Raw genomic sequence first — 23,131 nt, 5'->3', positions numbered from 1 at the left:
ACCCTGCACAACTTAGACCAACTACTCAGCCTTCTCGTGTTCCAGTTTTCTTCTCTGTTAAATGAGAATACTGCTTATTGCACTGACTTGTTATGAGGATTAAATGAGACAGTATTTGTTAAATATTTAGTGCACAACAGTGAATCAATGTAAAGTTAGTTCATGTGCCCTCACTTTTTTACCTGCCTCCTACAAGAGCACCGAAGTCCTAGGTTCTCTATTCGTGAGCTGAACTTATGCAAGGCAATGTGCCCATGGGGCAAGATCTGGTGAGTCAAAGGGGGAAGACAGTGGTAGTTGCAGAGTTTCTTAGCATCTAGTAGCTCAAGTTTCCTTTTAGTGTGTGTCTCTGCCTTCAGGGCACATGCCACCCCCAGTTCAGATACCTTCTGTTTTATTGTCTCCAGAGCAGCATTTTTAAAAGAAATTTCTACAATGATAAGATGTCTTGTGTCTGTACTTTCAGTAAGATAGGTGCTAGTCACACAGGGCAGTTGAACCCTTAAAAAGTGACTAGTGTGCAGAATGTGTAATTTTATTTTATTGTAATTAATTTAAAATTAAAGTTAATCAGCCACATTTGGCTAGAGGCTATCCTAGTGGAGAACTGACCTCCAGCTGAGGGGGAGGAATTTCAATATCCCAGCTGCTAACACAGATTGACCCCATACTGCATACTCCATCTGGCCCCTGCACCCCACCTCCAGAGTGCCCACTGCCATATGTGTGCGGAGCCAGGAGGATTCTAGAAGGATGCGTTGTTTGGGTTTCTAGTCTTCTTACCACAGACTCAGCCTTGGAGGTTGAATTGTGTCACCTTCAAAATTCTATGTGGGACTCATAATCATTAGTGGGTCAATTTTCATTTGCAAGCATGAGTCCTTCCTTTCCAGCATTTTGTTAGAGAAACAGGATGTTGTTGGGAAACAAACAAAGCAGAGTTCCCCTAAGGTGCCAAGTGCTTCATGCAGGAAGAAAAAAAAATCATTTTCTTTTGTTTAAAATAGATAAGGAAAATTAAAACTCCAGACGTGTGGGAGTAGCAGGGAGTTAGAATATCAGTATTTCCAAGAAGAAGCTGGCTGCCTCTCTCACAGGGGATTTGGACCTGCAGATCTGAGAAATGATTGTTACAAAATCTAAAACAAAATTGGACCACAAAATACTTAAAGTTGCAAGTTAGGAAGAAAAGCAAGGCTGTGACAAAGCATGTTTTTAAAAGCCATTTGATAGAGGTGTGATTCCAGATTAAATAGACATAAATGACTGAGTGAATGAGATTTCATTTTGAGGGTTTAACAGTCACAGTGGTAGTGGTTTTCCAGATTGGAATAAGGTGACACTGTTTTCTTACATCTTAAAAACAGAACTCCATGAAGGATTTAAAGAGAACTTTTTCATCATCTCACCCTTGTTCCCAATTTCCATGTTGCAAACCAGTTTCTTTGGCAGTTTCATCTAAATAAATACCGTTTGCCTTCATACAGTCTTCTGAATAATAATAATATAAATTTTAAAAAAATTTGTACCAGGAATTGAATTCACGATCTCACTGTTGCCAGGCAGGCGCTATACTGATGAGCTATATCCCCCGCCCCAAATAAAATGTTTATTGAACGTTAACATCTACTTCTGAACAGTAAACCATCTCAACGCGCAGCAATTGAAATCCGGGGCAAAGTAGGATTTCTCACAACCCTGAATGCTGGAAGGGCAGTTGTCCTGCTGGTCTCACCTAGCGTCACCTACATCACTACGTGAAGCTGGTAGGTGGACTCTGTTGCAGGGTCAAAGGAAGCTGTTGGCCAGTGTACCTTGGTTTTTCCTCCGCTCTTGGGCCTCCTCAAAGCAGTGATGTTACGTTTATATCTAGATATCCCCACGGCCTCTTGTGCTCGTATGTGGGGCTTCTGGAAGACAGCTTGATTCTCACGGCAGTTCAGCTGACTGGTCACTATAGATGGGTCGCGAGAAGTGTGTAGCGTCTTCCTCCCCGGCTCCTCATTTTTCTCTCTGCTTCCTGTCTGCCATGCTGCGGGCAGCTCTTCTCCACCATGCCATCCTGCCTTGGCACTAGTGGTCTTTGGACTCAAATGTGAGCCAAAATAATTCTCTCTTCCTTTAAGTTGCAGGTATTAGGAATTTTGTTCCAACGACGAGAAAAGAGACTGAGGCATACGGCATTACCGAGTATTCCAGGAGGAGCATTTTAAGAGAGAAGGGATTGAGATTGCCAGCCCTCTGTAAAGTCTGGCCTTGGAAGTCTCAGAATGTGATTTTCACTGCATTCTTTCCATCAAAACTAGGTCACACTTAAATTTTTCTCGGTTGATCTCAATACTTGCTGAATGTCATCTCTGGAATTAGACTTTTGTATATTCATCCTCTATGGAGTCATAGATCTATATTTGTCTTGTTATGTTTTGAGGGGTGAAAAGCATTTTGCATTCACATGGACGTTACTGAGTAGGGTAGTATTGTCATAGGCACTGTCAGTTTATTAATTCCCACAATAACCAAACATATCACTTGCACCTTGCTGGAATTTTTTAAATGTCTTCGTACAAATTTCAGAAACTGAAAAAAAAAAAAAATAAATGAAGGTCACTGGATTCCAGTGGCAGGGAACAGACCCTGCCGCTCTGTGTGAGCAGCTTTGCTGTGTGCAGAAACAGGAGGCATTACTTAGGGGCTGGACTGGAGACCGCCTGCCATAGACAGCACTGTGTTTGCATTGTGTTTTCTTATTTCATCCTCCCAATAACACTGTCAGAAAGTTATTCTTTTAGACATTTATTAATAGAGATAGACTTGACAGGCCCCAATCACTTCTGCTTCCAATTTTTCGTGCTCCACCATAGCCTGGGCTTCTCTCGGATCAAATGAATATCTTGTCCTTTCCACTAACTTTGAAAGTAGAAAGAACCCAGATTTAGAGTGAGAGACCTGTGACACTGAATTTGACCCCAGTGCTCTTTGGGAGTGCCTACCTTCTGACTGAGAGTGTTTCATCTGAGAAGCAGGAGTGGTGGTGTCTTTCTTAAAGGGTTCTGGCAAGAGTTAAAACAGCACATATAAACTAAATAAGCTTTGGAAAGAGGGTCAATGATTTTAAATATTAGCATTAAAGAATCAAATGCACACACCATTCATTAACTAGTACTTTTGATAATGACCTATACTCATTGGAAAATTATTTATAAAACAGACAAATAAGAATTGAGAATGGTTTAGAAGGCCTGTTCTGCTTATCTATTGCTAAGTTAAAAAATACTTCAAGTTTTCCTGACTTTCATCAATAGCTTAATTTTTCTCACAAATCTATAGGTTTAATGGTGACAAGAACTTCTTAAAGATTTGTAGTTGTGGCTGTTAGAAAGGATGATATACAGCAACCAACTCTTCTAGATTCCTCAAAATTAGTATCCAAAGGCTGTCTGATGTTGGCCATTTGGGCAGATTCCTTTACCAGTTACATCTTTGACTAAGGAAACCTTCTGAGAGTCAGTAGGGTCCTCAGCTCTTGTATCAGTGACCAGTCTCTCTCTGAGGCTGACAGATATTCATAGGAAAGATTGACAGCTGACTTCTACCTCAGTAACTGACCCCTAATGCCCTGTGTGTCCTGGGGAAAATCTCCTACCCTCTCTGAACTCCAGCTTGTTTCCCCAGAAAACTGGGAGGGAGGATAGGCCCACATGACTCCGAGAGTGCTTTCCACAGCTAACCTTCTGTGCATTTTAGAAAATCATTTGGCTCTACACCAGGGAAAAATATTTCATAGCCCTAATTTTTGTAGAATCCTTGAAGGTTAGAAAGTGTAGCAATAGACATTCTAACACAAAAACCTATACACTTTATAAATTGGTGCCTGGGGTTTGTAAAAATGCTTGAAAACTTTGCAGTGGTATGACTGTAACATGACAGAATGTCAAAACAATGTTTATTAAGAAACAGTATAACTTACACTGGTTCATCTCTAGTTCTAAACTTAATTCTAGTTAAAAGCTGAGTATATACTTACAGACTATACTTACAGATTAGACATTCTTTAAAAATGCTAAATTATATGTTTTGTAGAGCAGTAGGGAAGAACTATGATTCCTTTTGTATTGCAAGTCATTCTGGAGGTGGAGAAGTAAGGAACCAGGCAGACACTTCATTAGGAACATTAAACTTGGCGATGCCTAGATGAGGATGGCCGAGTCCCGAGGTTAGAAATCACAGCGAATGAGCAGGCGGAGGAACTGAAATGTTGTCTCAGCGAATTAGAGAAATACACCGACTGCCGTCAACATTTAAAGGGGTGACATCTGATGAGAAAGACATGTTGGGCCAGCTCCACTTCATAGAACTAGAAGAAGTTATTAAATTTAATAGAAAGACATTAGCTCAACGCAAGACATTCTCTGCCAATTACGGCCTTTACTCAGGACCAACCCTGGAATAGTAGGCTTTGTGGGACTAGAAACCAAAAGCCAGGTGATCCTTTGGGAGAGAGGTAAAGGCCAGGGGCAGAGGGCACAAGTGAGGAAGTATAAATAATTCATAAGCTTACGGAAAAATGCCCAGGCACAGTGGTAATAAAATAAATGCAAATTCAAGTATCAGTTAGATACCCCTTTTCACTTATTAGTCACAGTAAGAAAAATAATACTTAACCGTTTTACTTTTTAAAATTATAATTAATGCATATTAATTGTACAAAATAATGTGTTTCACTGTCACATTTAGGTACATACATATATCATAGCATGAGCATAGCCACCTTTCTGTCTTTCCTCTCTTGCCCTCTCTTCTTCCTTTCCTTGCTCTGGATTCCCTTCCCCCTTCCTGAAAGTCCCTCCCTTTCAGGTTATCTTGCTTTTCTTTCCTTTTTAAACTTTCCACATCTAAGAGATAGCATGCAATACTTGTCTTTCTACATCTGGTTTACTTAACCTGATGTCCTCAGTTCAAAGATCTCAGTCTCCTTTATGGCAGAATATTAGTTAAGAGTTTTGAGGAACCTCTCTGCTGTTTTCCATAGTGGTTGTACTAATTTACATTCCCACCAACAGTGCATAAGTGTCCCTTTTTCTCCACATTCTTACCATCAAAAAGTAATGCTCAGTTTTGATGAACATTTGGCAAGAATCAGTCTGAAACATGATGGAGAATAAAAACTTGTTCAGACTTTCTAAAAAGCAGTTTAACAATGTGTTTCTAAAGCTTTAGAAATGTTAGTGACCGGCTATCTCAGTCAGTAGGGCATGCAAGTCTTAACTCTTTAAAAATGTTTATGTCACTGTAGGATTACTTGGCCATATCAAAGAATCATTGAATTTATCAGACATGATTATAGTATGACAGTTAAAATTAAAAACAAAACATTTTTTTGAGAGAAGGTCTAAGTAGTTCAGGCTGACTTTGACCTCACTATGTAGCCCAGGCTGGCCTTGAACTTGTGGTGATCCTCCTGCCTCAGCCTCCCAAGTGCTGAGATTATAGGTATTTGTCACCACACTTGGCTAAAACAACATTTTTACCTTTTAGATAATTTGCTGAGGTATTTATGGCTAAGATAATGATTTAGAATTTGGCATTTTTAAAATTTTTTATTAGTACATGTTTGCAGTATGTAATGTTTGCATTCCTTGTGGGAAGTTGATACATGTACATAACTCTTAATCCCCTTTTCCTCCCTTTTCTTCCCCTCTCCCTATGTCTTGATCTCCTTCCTATTTGAGAAATATCTATCTGCCTACTCCCTATTGTCTATCTTTTATTTTGCTCTTTATTATATTTTGGTTTCTCTTATATTTTGGTTTCTCATATAAGAGAAACCATGCAATACTTAAGCTTATGTGTCTGATTAATTTCACTTAACGTTATGGTCTCAAGGAGCACCCGTTTTCCTACAAAGAGTGGAACTCTATTAGGTGTAAACGCCACATCTTCTTTATCCATTAATCTGTTGATGGACATACAGGTTGCTTCCGAGATATAGCTATTATGAATTATGCTGCTATAAATATGACTATGCATGTATCACTATAATATAATGCTTTCAACTCTTTTAGAAAGATACCTAGGAGAATAGCTGGGTCAAATGGAATTTCTAGTTTTAATTTTTTGAGGAATCTCTGTATTGATTTCTATTATTCATTGTGCACTAGGTGGGCCTGTACATGCTGTGGATAGAGAGGGACTAGTGAAATACCAACCATCGTTGAAGCTGGGAAATGGGTATATGGGGATTTGCTATAGTATTCCCTCATTTTTTTATTAGTTACTGTTTGTAATATAGAACAGTGATGTTTATTTTGGGAAATTGGTACATGCATATATTTTGATCATTTTAAAACCTTTTCTCCCTTCTTTTTTCTCCCCTACCCCTTTCTCATCTCCTAGTGACATAGGAGAAGTATAACTCCCCCCCTGCTAGGTGTCAGATGTGCCCAGTTCATGTCCTCCGAAATTGAAGAATGAATTCCAAAGGACAAAGAAGGTTCAGAGTAGGAAAAGTTTATTGGGAAACAGGAATAGCTGCTGAGAGAGAGGAGGGGTCCTGAGTGGGTTGCCAACAAGGTCATTTCTCCAAAAATGTTTTACAGGACAAGATCACGAGGTGGGGACAAAATCACAAGGTAGGTGCAAAATTATGTGATGGGTCATGACAATAATGACTATAAACAACCCATAAGATTACAAGTATATCCACTTAGCTAACAGTGATGCAGTAGGGAAGTGGGACACGTAGCAAAGTTATATGGCTGACATTAACCTTGGCTTATCTATGACTTCTAAAACAGGAACATTTTGGGGAAGGGATGGACCTGCATGGTGTTTTGGTGACTCTGAACTTAATCAACTGTGTGGTACCGGTTATAGCATAATCTCCAATTTCCCTTCATCCCTAGGGGAAGTATGTAAATCTGGCCATTGTGATTTTAATCCCAAGGCATTGCCTTCTTTTTTTTTTGTTTTAAATTTTTTATTTTTTTGAGACAGAGTCTCACTATGCAGTCCAGGCTGGCCTTGAGCTCACTTTGTAGCCCAGGCTGGCTTCGAACTTGCAACGATCCACCTGCCTCAGCCTCCCAAGTGCTGGGGTTACAAGCATGCACCACCACACCCGGCGCATTGCCTTCTTTAGATGCATCTCCAGCCACAATTCTGGTGTTTCCACCTTTCACTGACTTGCTTGAGAGTTCAGTTCCTCTCTGACTGTACGTTAATTTTATCTAACTTAGCTGTCTGTATTACTGGAGTCTACTTTCTAGTTTTTTATTATCTCTCTTTTATATTATCAATCAGTCAGTCAGTCATATTTTGGGTTTCTCATATAAGAGAAAACTTGCAATATTTAACTTTCTGATGCAGAAAATCCTCTCCATTTTTTTTTTCAGGTACCAGGAATTGAACTCAAGACCTTGGGCTTCCCAGACAGGCGCTGTGCCACTGAGCTAAATCCCCAGCCCCAATCCTCTCCATTTTTATCTGTCTAAAATTTTCCATAAAAATAAAGACAACAACAACAAAAGCACTTCACATCCTCTGATCTAAATAATGTTCAATTTAAGACTATATCCCAATGAAGTAGTCTGAATAGAACACTAATTCATGCACAGAGATTACTTCCAAATGTCCCCAGGAACTCTATTCTGCATTATCATTCACCTCTAAATCACTCAGCAGCATCGCATTGCCATCAGGATTAAAGCCAAAACTCATACTTACCAGCAAGGCTTTTTCATCTCTGCTCAGCTCAGATATCCCAGAACACACAGTGACCCACCAAGACGACCTTCTCTCAGGGACTCTGTCCCCTGCCCTCTGCTCTTCTCCGGTCACCTCCTGCTCTGCTTCGGAACCTGGTCCCATGCTGCTCCCTGGGGGTGGGGCACTTCTCTGTCCCTCTGTGTTTCCCTCGTGCTCTCACGACCCTGGATCCTTCCCCCTTTGAGCCCTTTTCTCAGTTCTATTTAAGTAGCTAATTGGATAAATATATGTTAGTGCTCAGTGAACACCTACCTATGCCAGTGACCTCCGCCCTCCTACTCATATCAATATCTTCTAGAAGTCTCCTATATAGCAGGAATTCAATAAGTATGGGTTGGACTAATTAACTAGTAAGATAATCAAACCCAATTTGGCCAACAAAACCCCATGATTAACTGAACTCTGCCTTCGTCATATTTCTGAGTGTCAAGATGGTAGCGTAGAAGGCCTCAAAAGAAGACTGCCTCCTGTTCTTTTCTTCACCTTAGACTTTTGGTGGTAAATACAGTGCCTTTAGAACTCATGGTGTCTTCTTTTCCTTATGAGAGAACCATGTCTCAAAACCCCCTCCAGTGGAAATCACCTTCATTCTATGGCTAGAACCCCTCTGCATAATGGAGTTGACAGAAAGAATAGAGAAAAAACTCCAAGATTCCAGTGTCTTGTCAGGCAATGAGTGGTTGAAAGACTAAGATCAGAAATAAAAATAAGGGCCGGGCACTTCAGCTGCACAGGGTGAATCTGGTTTTATTCCATTTGCTCAGGAGTGTGTATTCCAGGGACTCCTGCATTCCCCTGGCTTCTGGTCTAAGGTAATAATGTCAACAAAGTGTAATCAAGGAGAGATGTTCTTGTAATTGGGTAATGAATGGGACTTTGCTGTGCTATTATATTAAATTAATTTCCAGAGCGTAAGAGCCTACTTCCTGGCTCACTCCCTTTCAGAATCCAGACAATGGAAATAGCAGGCAATAGAAAACACATTGGTCTTTTCTAAACTCTGCTGCAATTCCTGGTGAGTTGCATGAACTTTCTGGCCCATTTTCTAAGAATCCAGCCCAGAACACCCCTTAGTCTGGGTTTATTTGGCTGTTTCTTGAAATTTGATTAAACACTTCTGGTAGGAGACATGTGATGTCATTTTGTCCTCACCCCTTGTCACACAACACCCACTTTAAAGTACACAGCATCCAAGCAACTTTGTAAGGCTAAACCTGTGGGTATCTTCAGCACCCTTTTTATTTATATTTAGCTAAATATGGTATTTAAGTGTGAATTTCAAGGTACCTGTCTGGATTATTTATTTTATGAGTTTTGAATATATATATAATATGTGTGTCTGTTTTCCTCTTTTTTTTTCTTTTGCTGTGCTAGGGATTGAACCCAGGGCCTTTGCATTGAATTACATCTGTAGTCCTTACGAAACGTCTTTGAGATATGGTCTCACTAAGCTGCCCTGGCTGGGCTTGAGTTTGTGATCTTCCTACCTCAGCTTCCCACAGTGCTGAGATTACGGGCCTACGGCAGCTTGTTTTCTGCTGCTTAATCTGTGTTATTACAGGGGACACAGTGAAGAACCCAGAAGTGCAGAAGGAAAATGTTCTTTCCCGTACAATTCAAATGGCAGTGTTTTGTTTTGCTGCATTCTGACCAGGACACAAATTCAGATGTTTTACTTCTTTTGGCAACGGGTCTGGGCTTAATCTTAACTTTGGTGTTTCCAATGAAACACCAAAAAGTTTGGCTGAAGACCTTGGATATGCTCATCACAAAGTCTCCAAGGTACTTTAGAAAACCACCCCCAACAGGAAGTCTGTACTTTGTTTTGAATAACTGCCCAAGGACTGGCAGGGAAGTGTTACCTAAGAAAACAAACACATACAGACAAGTGGACATTTTCAGTGCAGAGCAGCTTCTTGTTTGATGTCCTTTGCTTTCATTCATTCATAAATTTAGACAAGTGAAATACTGAGTCAGGACCTGCGGCGAGTGCTGGGTTATAGCAGTAAATTAAACCAACAAAGCGTGTGGCCTTCTAAAATTGCGTCAGAAAGTGGCAAGGACGATGGGATTGGTGCGTGCAAAGAGGGGGAGTATTTTGAAGGGTATTCATGGCGATGTATATTTTACTATAATACATTGTTTTTAATTTAAATATTCAGCATATTTTGTGACCAAACTATGTATGATTATCAGTTTTCTGTTGTCCATATGCTACCATGTTTCTATAAGACCATGGATTTCTATGAGTTTTTTTACCTAGAAAAAAATACAGCCTCTCAGGAGCTCTGCCTAAGGCACGGAGTTGAATGATGCAGAATGAAGGAAAACCTCAATAATAACGGGGGAGGGGGGTAGAGTTGGTTTGTGTTTTGGTTCTTGTTATTATTTTTTACTATCTTTAGCTTTATCTTTGTTGAACACTGGAGCCATAAAGGTACCTTAGTTTAGCTATGGGTTTACTGATTTTCTGGGCACATTCTAGTAGAGAGTAAGGAGAGAAGATGTAGACACATTATTCCCCAGGATTCTATTCATCTCCCTGGGTCTCAGAGAAAGAGTCAACAGAGACTAAGTGAAGGCTGAGTTGAACATGTCTGTAGAAATTTCAAGTGTGTGTCTCCACCAGATACAAAGAGGTTCTAATGTGGAAAAAAAAATAAAGTCAATGTCTTAGTCACTGGACATAACATCCTACATCTGCAATTTAAAGGAGGAGAGGTGTGTTTTGGCCCACAGTTCAGGAGTCCAGTTCGTGGTTGTCTGGCTCCAAGGGAGAAATAGCTTGGCAGAGGGGCATAGTGGGGGAGGGGCATAGTGGAGGAGAGCTGCTCAAGTCATGGTGACCAGGAAGGACGTGCGGAGGGAGGGAGAGAAAGAGAGGAAGAAGGAGGAGGAGGAGAGAAGACAGAAGGGAGGAGAAGAGAATAGAATAGAATAGAATAGAATAGAATAGAATAGAAGAGAAGAGAAGAGAAGAGAAGAGAAGAGAAGAGAAAGAAGAGAAGAGGATATCCTTCCAAAATCATTCCCGTAGTGACCTGCTTCTTCCAACCAGGCCCAGACCTAACCCTAAAGGCACATTCAGCTGTGGGCTCATCTGTGGTTTAATCCACTGATACATACGGTACTCCAATGATCCAATCACCTTCCAAAATCTCCACCTTTGAACACGTGAGACTTTGAGGGGGACATTCTAGATCTAAGCTATAACAGTCATATGGAGATCATGTATGTGATCTGTTATCTTTTCTTTGAAGACAGCTCATTCAACAAGTGTGCATGGAGTAGAGGTACTGAGCACCTGACTGTCTCCAGCTCAGGTTATGATGCTCAAGCAGGTACCCTGCCAGCATGGAAGCTCCATTCTAGGAAAGGAGACAGTGCCTGGGTATCACACAAGTAATTGATTAAGAAGGTATTAAGCACTGACATCAAGCAAGGTGTTTTGACAAATGATGTCAAGGAACTGCTCAGAATGGCCAGATGAGGCCTCTGAAATGAGACCATTAAGGTGATATAAGAGTGAACTGAAGAGTGAGAATAAATCAACATTTGTAGGATGAGACTGAAGTATAATTTAGAATCAACTCATTTCTTCAGAAAAGATTCAGATTTGGCCTCCTATTTCCATTTTCTAGATTCTGAAAGTGAGGTAACCAGGAAGTAACTTTCTTTGTTTGGAAATTTCAAAGTTGTCAGGGGGGGAGAATATATATTGTGGGTTTTTTGTATTTTTTATTAGTACATGTTTATAGTACATAATGTTCTTTATGGGAAATTGGTGCATGTACGTAATAGATCTTAATTCCTTTTTTTATCGTCTTTCCCTTCTCCTCCTCATCCCTCCAGTCATCCCTTCATCCCCTCCCTTTTAAAAAAATTTCCAATTAGTACCATTTTGATTTGTTAAAAAAATTTAAATCAAACTACTAATTTTGTTCTATGTTCTGTATTTTAAGTGGCCGTAATGCGCCATGAGATGTCTGATGTTGGTTTCCACGGGGAGCAAGTGCTCCTCCATCCCTCAGCCATGGTTTTGTTCTTCTCTTTCTTCAGAAGTAACTGTCTTATTTTATATTAACTTTCCCATACTTATTCCACATCTGAGTTCCTCCAGAAGTTTGGGTATTTTTAAGTTCTTCATGCAAGCATTAATTATTTTATCATAGCAATATTGGTTTTTGATGGTAACTGGGTAGTTTCTTTTTCCAAGTTCCTTATCGGAAAAACAGTCACCGGGATGATCAGAAAATAATAGTTAGATTTTCTTTGTACTATTTTTTATCCATACAAGGATCAAAATTAAGTCTATACAGCACAGAATGTAAGAGGGCAGGTGGCTGCACGAATTTCAGTAAATGTGCTGCCGAAGCGAGCATATGGTCAGATGGATTTTAGAAAGATGCTTGCAAAGCAGAACCACATTGAAAACAGCAACGGAATTACATCAAATCAACCCAACGGTGGCGGCTCTTCTGAGGTATTTGCCAAGTGTCATGCTTGGAACTAAACACTTTGTTTGCATCCTTTCATTTAACTCTCTCAAAAACCCTGCAAGGCTGAGTGTTCCCATTTTACAGAGGAAGAAACTGAAACTCCGAGGAAAAGTATCCCATGGGAGCGTTGTCAGCTATTAAGTGAGTAGGAAGTGGCTTGTGACTCCAAAGTGCATAGCTGTACTAAATACCATGAGTACTGCTCTTCCTTTCATGTGAATTCATTACATTCTTAGTTCCGTTTGCTCTCTAGAAAAATTATACCCATTTCTTTCCCATTGCAGAAAAGCACTACAACTCATCTGCTGCTCATTTCTCAGCAGTGGTTATTCCACAAGAAAACCCAACTTTTACATTAGTGAAAATGTATGCCATTCTACCAGTGAGAAATCTTTAACTTAAGTAAAAAATAAAGAACAGAATGCCTGAAGTGAATGTTGAAGTCCTGATAATAATTTTAATGAGGGTGATGGCATTTAAACACAGTACACAAAGAACATACACAAATACTTGCAAATGTTGCTATTCCTCATTTACAGTAGCTCTACTATGATGTTCAGAGTCTCTGGGTATGCCTAGAAAAAATTTTTGTTTAAAACCTATGATCAAGATGGTAGTAAATATTAATGTCTTTGTTATTAAAAATTATTTCAAATTAATAAAAGTATGATTATTATAAAAGGGAAAATGATGTGAACATATCAAAGCAGGAGTATGTATAAATAATGAACTCATAAAATGGCTAATCTTGAAGATATTAAAAAATGCAAATTAAAATATACAACTCTACATCCTATTTTCCCTGTCAAATTGGCAATGATCAAAAAAAATGAAGACACTGCAGTTAGTAAGACTGTGGAAAGGTAGGACTGAGTTATCTCTGATGGAGAAGAAATGGCTTTTCTAGAAAGTAATTCCAAAATATGGTTTTTAGCCCTAAAAATGTAGCACTTACATAAAAAAGCACTAGGTACTAAAATAATACTTAATGACATGATAAAATGTATACAATTAAGTGAAAAATACCACGTTATGAAATGATGTTTTTGCAGTGAAGGTATTTTCTCCTTCTTCTGGCTAGAAATTCCTGCTTGGCCATGCTGCATTTGGAGTTGAGCCCAGCCTCTGTCCTCCACAGCAGGACCCACTGCACCGGTCCCCGTATCTGTGCTGGTTCTGAATAAGCCCGCTTCACCGCGCTTTAACGAGTATCACTGAGTCATTTTTTTCGGTGCTCTATTTCCTTAGTTCTCATGCAGTCTGTAGAGATGGGGCTTCTTCTCTCACCCTTTCCTGAGCAAGGTCAAGAATTGTACTCTGTTGCCAAAGTCAATGGAAATTTATTTCACTGGAGCTCTCTGCTGGGTTTAAATTTATCTTTTTCTGGAAATTCGACTTGCTTAACTTACAAAGCACTTGTTCCCGACTTTCCTTGAATCTCTCCAACCTGCAAAACCTTTTTTATCCTGTGCTCATCTTTTTAAGCAGGACACAGCTCCATCTTTGACCCAATACTCTCTCCCCTGCAGTCTCTCCTTGGCAATCTGAAACATATTTTCACCTCCAAATCTTTATCTCCAGCCCTGACCTGAAATGTGACTCAGGTGCTGCTAACTAAGGGTGTGTCCTTGGAACAGTTAGCAAAGCATGGCTGGAAAGAGCAAGGACTTTGGAGTAAGGTATGACTAAGGTTAAATCCAAACCTGTCTTTTACTAGCCATGTAATTAATGGGAAATGAGTTCAAGTCTCTGCCAATCTGTTTTCTCTCTTACAAAGTTATATTATAATAATAATGATTCTCTCATGTGAATGGTGTATAGATTAAATAGTGCATTTAAAACACTGGTATAGAGTAAATACTCAATGGACTTAATCACTATTATTTTTATGGTCCAAAGGCATTTCAGACACAACATATCTAAAACTGAAGTCAATTGATTATGCTACTTCCACCCAGTGACTGAAGACAATGACCCAGAGGCCATTCTTCCCACAGGGAGAACGACACACAGATTCCTAGGCACGGCCTCCAATCTATTAAATCAAAATCTCCACGGAAAGACCTGGGAATTCTGTAGTGTGACAAGCGCTGCAGGTGATTCTTGGCAGAGGCAGTTTTCCTCATACTGCTCTTTTTCCTCCCCACAAGTCACCAATTTTATTTTCAGATCATTCCTTAGGGCTACATCATCTTCTCCATGTCTACCATACTGCCTTCACTCATACTTTCAGCACTTCTACCCCAGACTTAACTAGAGCTAGCCCTAACTAACAGAGGGGTGAGTGTGCTACGGGGGGGACTTGCAAGGGGTCGTCAAGGAGTTTCTCTTCCTCTCTTATTTATTTTTTCACCCTCCTCATGTAAGTGCCTCCTTGAGCCTCAGCACTTGAGGATGTCCACGTTATGAAATGATGTTTTTGCAGTGAAGGTATTTTCTCCTTCTTCTGGCTAGAAATTCCTGCTTGGCCATGCTGCATTTGGAGTTGAGCCCAGCCTCTGTCCTCCACAGCAGGACCCGCTGCACCGGTCCCCGTATCTGTGCTGGTTCTGAATAAGCCCGCTTCACCGCGCTTTAACGAGTATCACTGAGTCATTTTTTTCGGTGCTCTATTTCCTTAGTTCTCATGCAATCTGTAGAGATGGGGCTTCTCTCACCCTTTCCTTCCTTTATACTAATAAAGAAGAACTAAATAAACCCTTGTCCCTCCTCCCTGGGACCGACACTCCTCCCTGGCTTTTGCCGCTCTCCTTCCCTGAAACTGGGCACAATGTCTGGACCGTGGACCTCATGGTCAGAGGTCCTAAAAATTAGAACAGATCGTGAGTATCAGGCCAAGCCCCCTGACTTCCACGTGTGCAGCCGTCCCCAGCTCTGAACAGCTTGCTCAGTGCTGCTGTCTATCTGGACAACTGCAGATCCGCCCTCATCCCAGGCTACTCTACGAGACAGGCTGGTGGCTTTGAGATTTCCCCGCTTCTCCAGCCACAGTGGATCTGCTTCCCCTTCTCTCACTGGGAACATGCTTTACATATACTGTACAGCGAAGAAAAATAAGAAATAAGAACAATAAGGACGTGCAGCAGGATCCCTACTGAGCAAAGGAAAAGATATATTTATGCATATAAAATGTTAAGGTCCCATTACTTTCAGCGATACATCAATATGTTAAATGGTTATCTGTGGGTAGTGGGATGTTACAAATTGTATATATTGTGAACTTAGCTGTTTTGTAGTTAAAAATAGTAAATGAATAGTGAGTGAAGTGAGATGGCCAATGGAAATGTCACGTGGGACTTTTTCTTTTGTTTGCCCTGTCTCCCTTCGTCCCCATTTTCAGATCAGAGCCAGGCTTTGCAATTTCTTAGGAATTTTGACAAAGACATCCACTTTTTGTTACTGGCAATACTCAACAAGATAAGATTATGCAAGGTCAGCGTATTAGTTGGCATGGGTCACCATTACAGAATACCACCAGGCATGGTGGTACATGACTATAACCTAGCACTCAGGAGGCTGAGGCAGGAGGATTATTGCAAATTTGAGGCCAGCCTGGGCTACAAAGTGAGCCTGAACTGCTTAGAGAGACCCTGTCTCAAAAAGACAAAAAGAATTATAGAATATCCCATTTTTTACAGCATATTAGAAGTTCTGCTTGTTAGAAGTCCAAGATCAAGGTGCCAATAGGCTTTCTGCTGAGGCCTATTTTTTCTGGCTGGTAGATGCTAACTCTTTGGTGTGTCCTCATGTGGACTTTCCTTTGTGTGCATATGCAAAGGGACTTATCTTCAGTTCCCTGTTTTCTTCCTAAGGATATTAAGCCCATTGATTAGGGCCCTACTCTTATGACCTCATTTAACCTTAACCCCCTCTCTGATGGCCCTAGCTCTCTAGATACTGTCACAGTGACAGTTAGGGGTTCAGCTTCTGAATATTAGGGGAATACAGTTCAGTCCATAAGAGGCAGTGGTTCTCAAACTTCACAGTGCGTCAGAGTCACCTGGTAGGCTGGTTACAGCACAGGTGGCTGGGCTTAAAAGGTGTGTGTGTGGGAGGAATATGCATATACATATACCAGTCCTATGTGTAGCTGGAAAGATAGCATTAAAGCTGTTAACATTGGTTACCATTAGGGAATGGCCAGAAAATGGCTTTTCATCATATACCCATTTGTATTTTCAAATATATACCGCGTGAATAAGTCACTTCAAAATCATAAAAACATATATTTATCTCTTGAATTTCTCTTCCAAGAAACTAGGTGTATGATTTTGGTAAATAGCAGATGCAAAGCTTCTAAGTTTGTGTAAAAGGTGGGCAGCACTATGAAGAGTGAGGGGTTTGCAGAGTTTGGTAACCATGAATTTAAATTACAAGTCCTTGTAAGCACTGGAGTGTTTACAAAATGCCAGCTTGTGATTCTCTGCTATGTAAGTTGATCTCACGGGATATGATAAGGGCACAAACTGCATTTTCTTCATAGTGAAGAATCAATGGTAAGGAAAATTCACAACTGTTAGTAACTTCTTGAATGATGAGACTAATTATGAACTTATAACCGTAGAGTAAAAAGTACAATTGACATACAACAAACCCAGGTACTTAATGCACAATTAGATGAATTTGGCACACATGTGCACTATGGAACATGACCACAACAAAGATAAACAAACATTTTATTACCCGCAATAGTTTTTATGTCTCTTATAAACCTTCCTTTTTTCCCTCCTCTCAATCACCATTGACTTTCTGTTATCATACATTAGTTTATATTTTGTAGAATTTTATAAACTGAGTCACATAGCTTATACATTTTTTGCCTGGCTTTACATAGCATCATGATTTGGGGTATTTATCTGAGTGGGGTACTGTACATCAAGACCAAATTCCTTGTGGCTGAGCAGCAGTCCACTGCATGGTAAACCAAACTCTGCTTATTCAGTCACCTGCTCGTGGACATTAGGTTGTTTCTGATGAACCACCAATGTTATATTATTTCCTCACAACCATCTTATGAAAGTCATGACAGAATTTGGAATATAGAACCTTAAATTACTGGAATATTTGAGCTGAAAGGAACATGAGCGTCCGTTTCCCCATTTCTCTCTCTCCCGACTGGTGTTAATGAGAATTAGACATTCCTCTTTATTTAGGGTATAGTCAGCAGCTCCTTCTTTGTCAGCTAATTGCTTACGCCCTTTCATTGAAATTAATTCCTAATATGCTTCTATCATAGGAAAACAGTTGGGGGATGCTTTACCAAAGAAGGTGGCCTTCTCTTCCCACAGGGGCAGAGGTACGCTGGAGCAGACTCTTCCAGGCTTATAAGCTATCACTGTTAACTTTTTAGAAGTTAAACACAGTTGTTACACAAATTAAATGTTACAAACTTTCATTGCAATGTATGATATTAAAAGGAAGTTAAAAATACTAAAGATTGTGCTCACTTCGACCTCATATGTACTAAAATTGGGACAACGCAGAGAAGATTAGCATGGCCCCTGCGCAAGGATGACATGCAAATTCGCGACGTGTTCCATATTTTTAAGGGAAAGAAATTGCTCAAAGGAAGGAACAACTGGGATGAGGGAAAGAAGAAAAAGAAAGAAAGAAAGAAGGAAGGCAATATATATATGGAGAGCTGGGACAACTGTACTGCTGATGTCTGGTGGTTTATTGAAAGGAATAGTTAATGTTTAAATTTTTTTATATTTTGACCAATTTTGCTTACTTATATCTGGTAATCTGAGCAACTGATTTGAAGACAACAATATACACTATAACAACCATTGGTGAATTCCTACCATCTTATCTAGAGAAACTCTGTATTGTCTCCAATGCTTTTTAAAAAAATTATTATTTTCTTATTGTCTTTAATGGTTGGATTAATCTTCCATTCTTACATCTGGTAGTCTGAGCAACTTTGCTGAAGATAACAATATGTAATATAACAACCACTGTTAATTCCTATCATTGTGTTTTGAAACCATGTATCATTTTTAATGTTCTTGCTTTATTTTGTTTATGCCTGTGGTGTTGGTATTTTGCTATTATTCTTTTTTTTACTATTCTCTTTAAAATAAATAAATAAATAAATATCAGTTAACATAGAAAAAATACTAAAGATTCCTTGATTTCTAACTATGAGACTACATTTTACTACTATCCAGTCTTTTGTACCTGTGTGGTAGAAATACTATAAGCAGTGTAGTTGATGCTCCGTATTTCTTCCCAATTCTGCATCCAATGATGCCATGCTGGTAGCCTGAAGTCAGCCTTGGCAGGAGTATTAATACCATTGCAAACTGGAAAACTCTATAAATCAAAGTTCAAAGTATTGTTATTTCATTGTTTTACGAATATGATGGAAAAAATTGTAACAATTCACCTTGAATATTTAAACATGTCTGGAGCTGTGACACTGTGAATAGTACAAGATTTGAGAACACATTCTTGCGGTTTCTGAAAACTGTTACACAATTCAGCAAAGAAATTTCTCCTCACTGATAAATAAGTTGTTTTAATATATATTTTTATTGTTTTATTTTCACCTTACTTGTTAACACAAATAAAAATATTAACTGGGATTCATAGTGAAACTACTTAGAGAGATAGATGTTAAACATTTACCAGCACGGCACTGCCTAGAAAAGGTTATTGGACCTTTGAAATTAAGCCTTATGTAAAACAAAAAACAAAACAAAACCAGAAAACTGTAAGGATTCTTAATATCTACAGAATCATTTTCTGTCTATACCTCATAAGAAACCAAAACCACTAAGGAAAAACAAGGCAGTGAAATTAGTACTGTTGATGCAAAATGTAGAATATGTTTTAAATGTACTGTAACCTAAAAATAGATAGTGCAATAAAATGGTTTGAAAAGGTAGATGGTAAAAATTTCCTTCTCACCAGTATTCATTACCCATACAGTTTTTCTCTCCTGGGGCAACTTCTATTATCAATTTGAGTTTTCTAATACAAGAGGGAGTCTACATGAGCAAGTATGTCAGTTGTTCTCCCCATACTACATCATTTTAAGTAGAAATGATACTATTAAAATGCTAAAAGACACTATTTTACATATTGCTACCTCCCCTTAATATAAAATTCTATCTATATTGGCACCATGGGTTCACAATATAACTGTATGGATGTAGCATCATATACTTACCTATTGCTAAAATTTATTCATTTATTTATTATTTTTTTGGTTTTTTCCGGTACTGGGAATCGAACTCATGACCTTGCGCTTGCCAGGCAGGTGCTGTGCCACTGAGCTAAATCCCCAGCCCCCTATTGTTAAAATTTAATATAGAGACATGGTACTGGTTTCAAATAGAACTTAATTATACCCCATGTATTTTAGTATCCATATATCTGCTCTTGTTGTGGTTTGTTGTCTCCTTTCTAAGTTACAGAAAGTGAATCAGTTCATGTGAACATCAGCACACATTTACTCACTATGTGACTTGTGCTCTGAGGGCTACAAAAATAATGTTTTAAAACATGGATTGGTCTTCATACTTTTATCACTTAGCTTGGAATTAAGGAAATACTAGTTTAATAATGACTTAGGTAGATAGCAGATAAAGAGTGGTCACAAGATCTCATCATTAATTAGCTTTTAAGTTGGGAGCAGGCATGTAATTTGTTTGCTCGTCTTTAACATAAGGGTGACTATTCCTGCCTTGACCATCTCTTTGGGTTGTTTTGAAGATCAGAGCTACAGTGATCTACAGTGTCATCACCTGTCCTGCCTCGTCTTGGATTCTCTGTGTCTGGCCATGGTGAGCTTACGTGTGCTGGGACTCTTAACCCAGGCATCTGCATATGCTGTGTGCTTTGCCTGAAGTACATGACCAACAGTCATCCTTTCCTGGCTACACCAGTCCCTGTCCTCCTCCAGCTCCCAGCTTTCTTGGAACAGGTGCCCTTCCTCTAGGAAGGTCCCCAGTCAGAGAACTGCCATTGCCACGTCATGGAGGGCGAGGCAGCTCATATCTCATTCATTGTTGTAGCATTAAGTCCTTAATAAATGCCTAGCAAATGAGTGAACAAGTCAAGTGTTTCTAAGGAAATGAGGGGAGAAACAAATGAATATGCTAGGGCTAAGGAGATTTTTACCTACATTTTCTTCTTTTGCCTTCACTACAACCTCATTAGATAGGACTTATTACTCCCATTTCATAAGCTTAGGGTGTTCAGTGATGTTGGAACCTAATGCTGGCAGATGCAAAAGACCTTCTCCATAGTATTGCTCTGTCTTTGCATAATATCATTGCATCCCCCCCTGTTCAATGACAAATTTTAACCAACATTCTTATTTAGCTTTAGCTAAAGTGTTTGATTTTTTTTTCTTGATTGAAATCATAACACTTCTAGCCCAGAGTTTGTACTTCTGAGAGACAGGAACTGTGCGAAATGAAAAGTACGTAAAACCTTTGACCTTTGCTATTTCAGGGTGGTGCAGGACATACCATTCCACTCAGTGAAAGAGGACTTTATGACTTTTTGTAATTAAGAAAACATTAGAATATGCTCCACATATGCCATTTGTGGAGCAAGAATTTTGAAATCAAATGGCTTATGAAGAAAATTATGAATTTCCTCCTACATTCCTTAATCATTTTCAAAGGTAACTTAAAAACTGTTAGCAAGAATCATAACAAGTTCCCATGATTTTTTTTTTATCTCTAGCTCACAAAGCTCACTCTTTCAAAACATTTTTTGCCAAAATTTTCCAAGCAGGGTTCTTATCAGACTTGTCTGTTTTACTTTCTTTTTAAGTTAATTAAGTTTACTGGTACATTTTAGATATATATAATGATCACATTCATCATAGAGAATTTCTATCTGTACATGATATAACTTGGTTGTTTCTGGCTGTTTTGCATCAGCACACCTCCTCCTGTTCTTTTTACCTGCCACACAACATCCATGACAGGAACAGTGCACTTGTCCTGCATCTGCTCTTTAGTTGATGAGGCAGACAGGATGCTGGACCAACACTATGGCCAGAAAATCAAGCTGTGGGGAGGTTGAGATGAGTATTTTTGAAACTCTTCTCGTGACAGAACCATGCACCAAAGGAAACTTTATTAGGAGATGTTTTCTTTTTTAATTTTTTTAAGTGCAGAAGTCCTCATGAAGAGGAGAACTGTGTATTTGTGTTCCTGAGGCATAACTCCTTCAGAGGGGTTCCCAACTGGTCCAGCCACCCAGAGCCTTCAATCACTGTGCCTCACATATGGTCATTTAAGAGAAGGGGGTGTGAGGATTTGAGACAAGGCTCAACAAGGGGACTGCAGAATTTCTCACAGAGACCAGGACAATTTTAAGAATAAAAGGAATTGTGAAAATAATTAGAACTATATTATATCATTTAAAAATATCTATTGAATGACAATTTTATTTTATTGTTATTGAACTTCTAAGGTAGTTTTATCCAAAAGCTATTTCCAAAGGTAAAATTTTTTCCAAAAGTACTACTGTAGTAACATATTCATATACATAAGGCAAAACTTCATAAAAGAAAACCTTTTTCACAAACCAAGAACCTCTTACACACAGATGACATTCCTGAAGAACAAACCTTAAATGGAGAGGCTTTGCTACTAGGGATAAAGCTACCAAATGTGAACACTTACAAAGATCAACACAGAAAACAAAAGAAGAACTTTGAAAGAGAAAATTGCAAGACACAGAAGCAAATTGAACCTCAGACCTCCAGCCCACCTTGAACAAGTCCAAGAGACAACAAGATGAAAATGGAAGACACACACCTGGCATTTCTAAAATGATAGCAACTGAAGTAAAGAAAAAAATCCATGAAAAATCTATCAGGCTATAGAGAAAATCTGATCAGAAATAATTTCTGATGTAAAAAAAGAAATGTCAATATTCATAAAGAAATTGCTCAGCAAATCAGAGTAGAGATAGTTTAAAAATGATGATAAGAAAATGATGGAAACCATGAATAATCAATACAGGAAAGAAATAGAATGCATAAAATGGATTCAAATAGATGTTCAGAAAACTAAAAATTCCACTGAAAGCTGGCAAAACCAATAGAACAAAACTGAGGATAGACTTTCAGACCTTGAAGACAGGGTCACAGCTACTGATCATGAAAGGAAAGATCTCTTAACAATAACAAAGAATCAGGAAATAATTCAATAGCTGCAAGATGATGCAAAGAAAAATAATATAACACTGACTGGTGTCAATGAAAAAGCAGGAGTCAACACAAATGAGATAAAAAAAACTATTTGCAGAAGTAATAGTAGAAAATTTCCCAAGTGTGAGAAAAGAACATGACATAAATGAGGCATATAGAACTCCAATTAGCCATAACCAAAATAAATCTATATCCAGACATATAATAATCATGCTCCCAGAAATTCAGGACGAGAACAGAATATTAAAAGCTGTTAGGGAAAAAGAAAGATCACCTATAAAGGAAAGCCCATCAGAATCATGGTAGACGTCTCTTTTTTTTTTTTATTTTAAAAATAAAAGGAGGAAAACATTGACAGACAACCTTTTACAAAATAGCAAAAGAACAGTACAGACAATACAGAGTTACAAACAAAGTGGTAGGAAATTATGGTAGACTTCTCAACACAAACCCTCAAGGCAAGAAGAGCTTGGAGTGAAGTATTTCAAGTCCTGAAATAAAACAACTTTCAACCCAGATTGACATACCCTGAAAAATTACCTTTCAAAATTAATGGAGAAATAAAATACTGCCATGACAAAGAATAACTGAAGAAATTCATGACTACAAAACCAACACTAGAAATGGTACTGAAAAATATTTTAGACACAGATAAAAATGACCTAAATTCCAAGAACAACAACAAAAA

General features: G+C 38.8%; 1 long non-coding RNA gene across 1 annotated transcript; it reads right to left on the bottom strand.

Annotated features, from left to right (window-relative positions):
• Positions 1-2,997: 2,997 nt before the first annotated feature.
• Positions 2,998-8,324, bottom strand: LOC102020173. The gene is made up of 3 exons (XR_262451.2): positions 7,723-8,324; positions 4,038-4,354; positions 2,998-3,050 (listed from the first exon to the last, which is right to left on the bottom strand). It is a non-coding gene; the product is annotated as an uncharacterized LOC102020173 (long non-coding RNA).
• Between the last annotated feature and the right edge of the window lie 14,807 nt (positions 8,325-23,131).

Source organism: Chinchilla lanigera, unplaced genomic scaffold (genome assembly GCF_000276665.1).
Source record: "Chinchilla lanigera isolate Chin_1 unplaced genomic scaffold, ChiLan1.0 scaffold00047, whole genome shotgun sequence".
Lineage (NCBI taxonomy): Eukaryota > Metazoa > Chordata > Mammalia > Rodentia > Chinchillidae > Chinchilla > Chinchilla lanigera.
The sequence above is the reverse complement of the archived record's forward strand: the minus strand, read 5'-3'. Positions and strand labels throughout refer to the sequence as shown.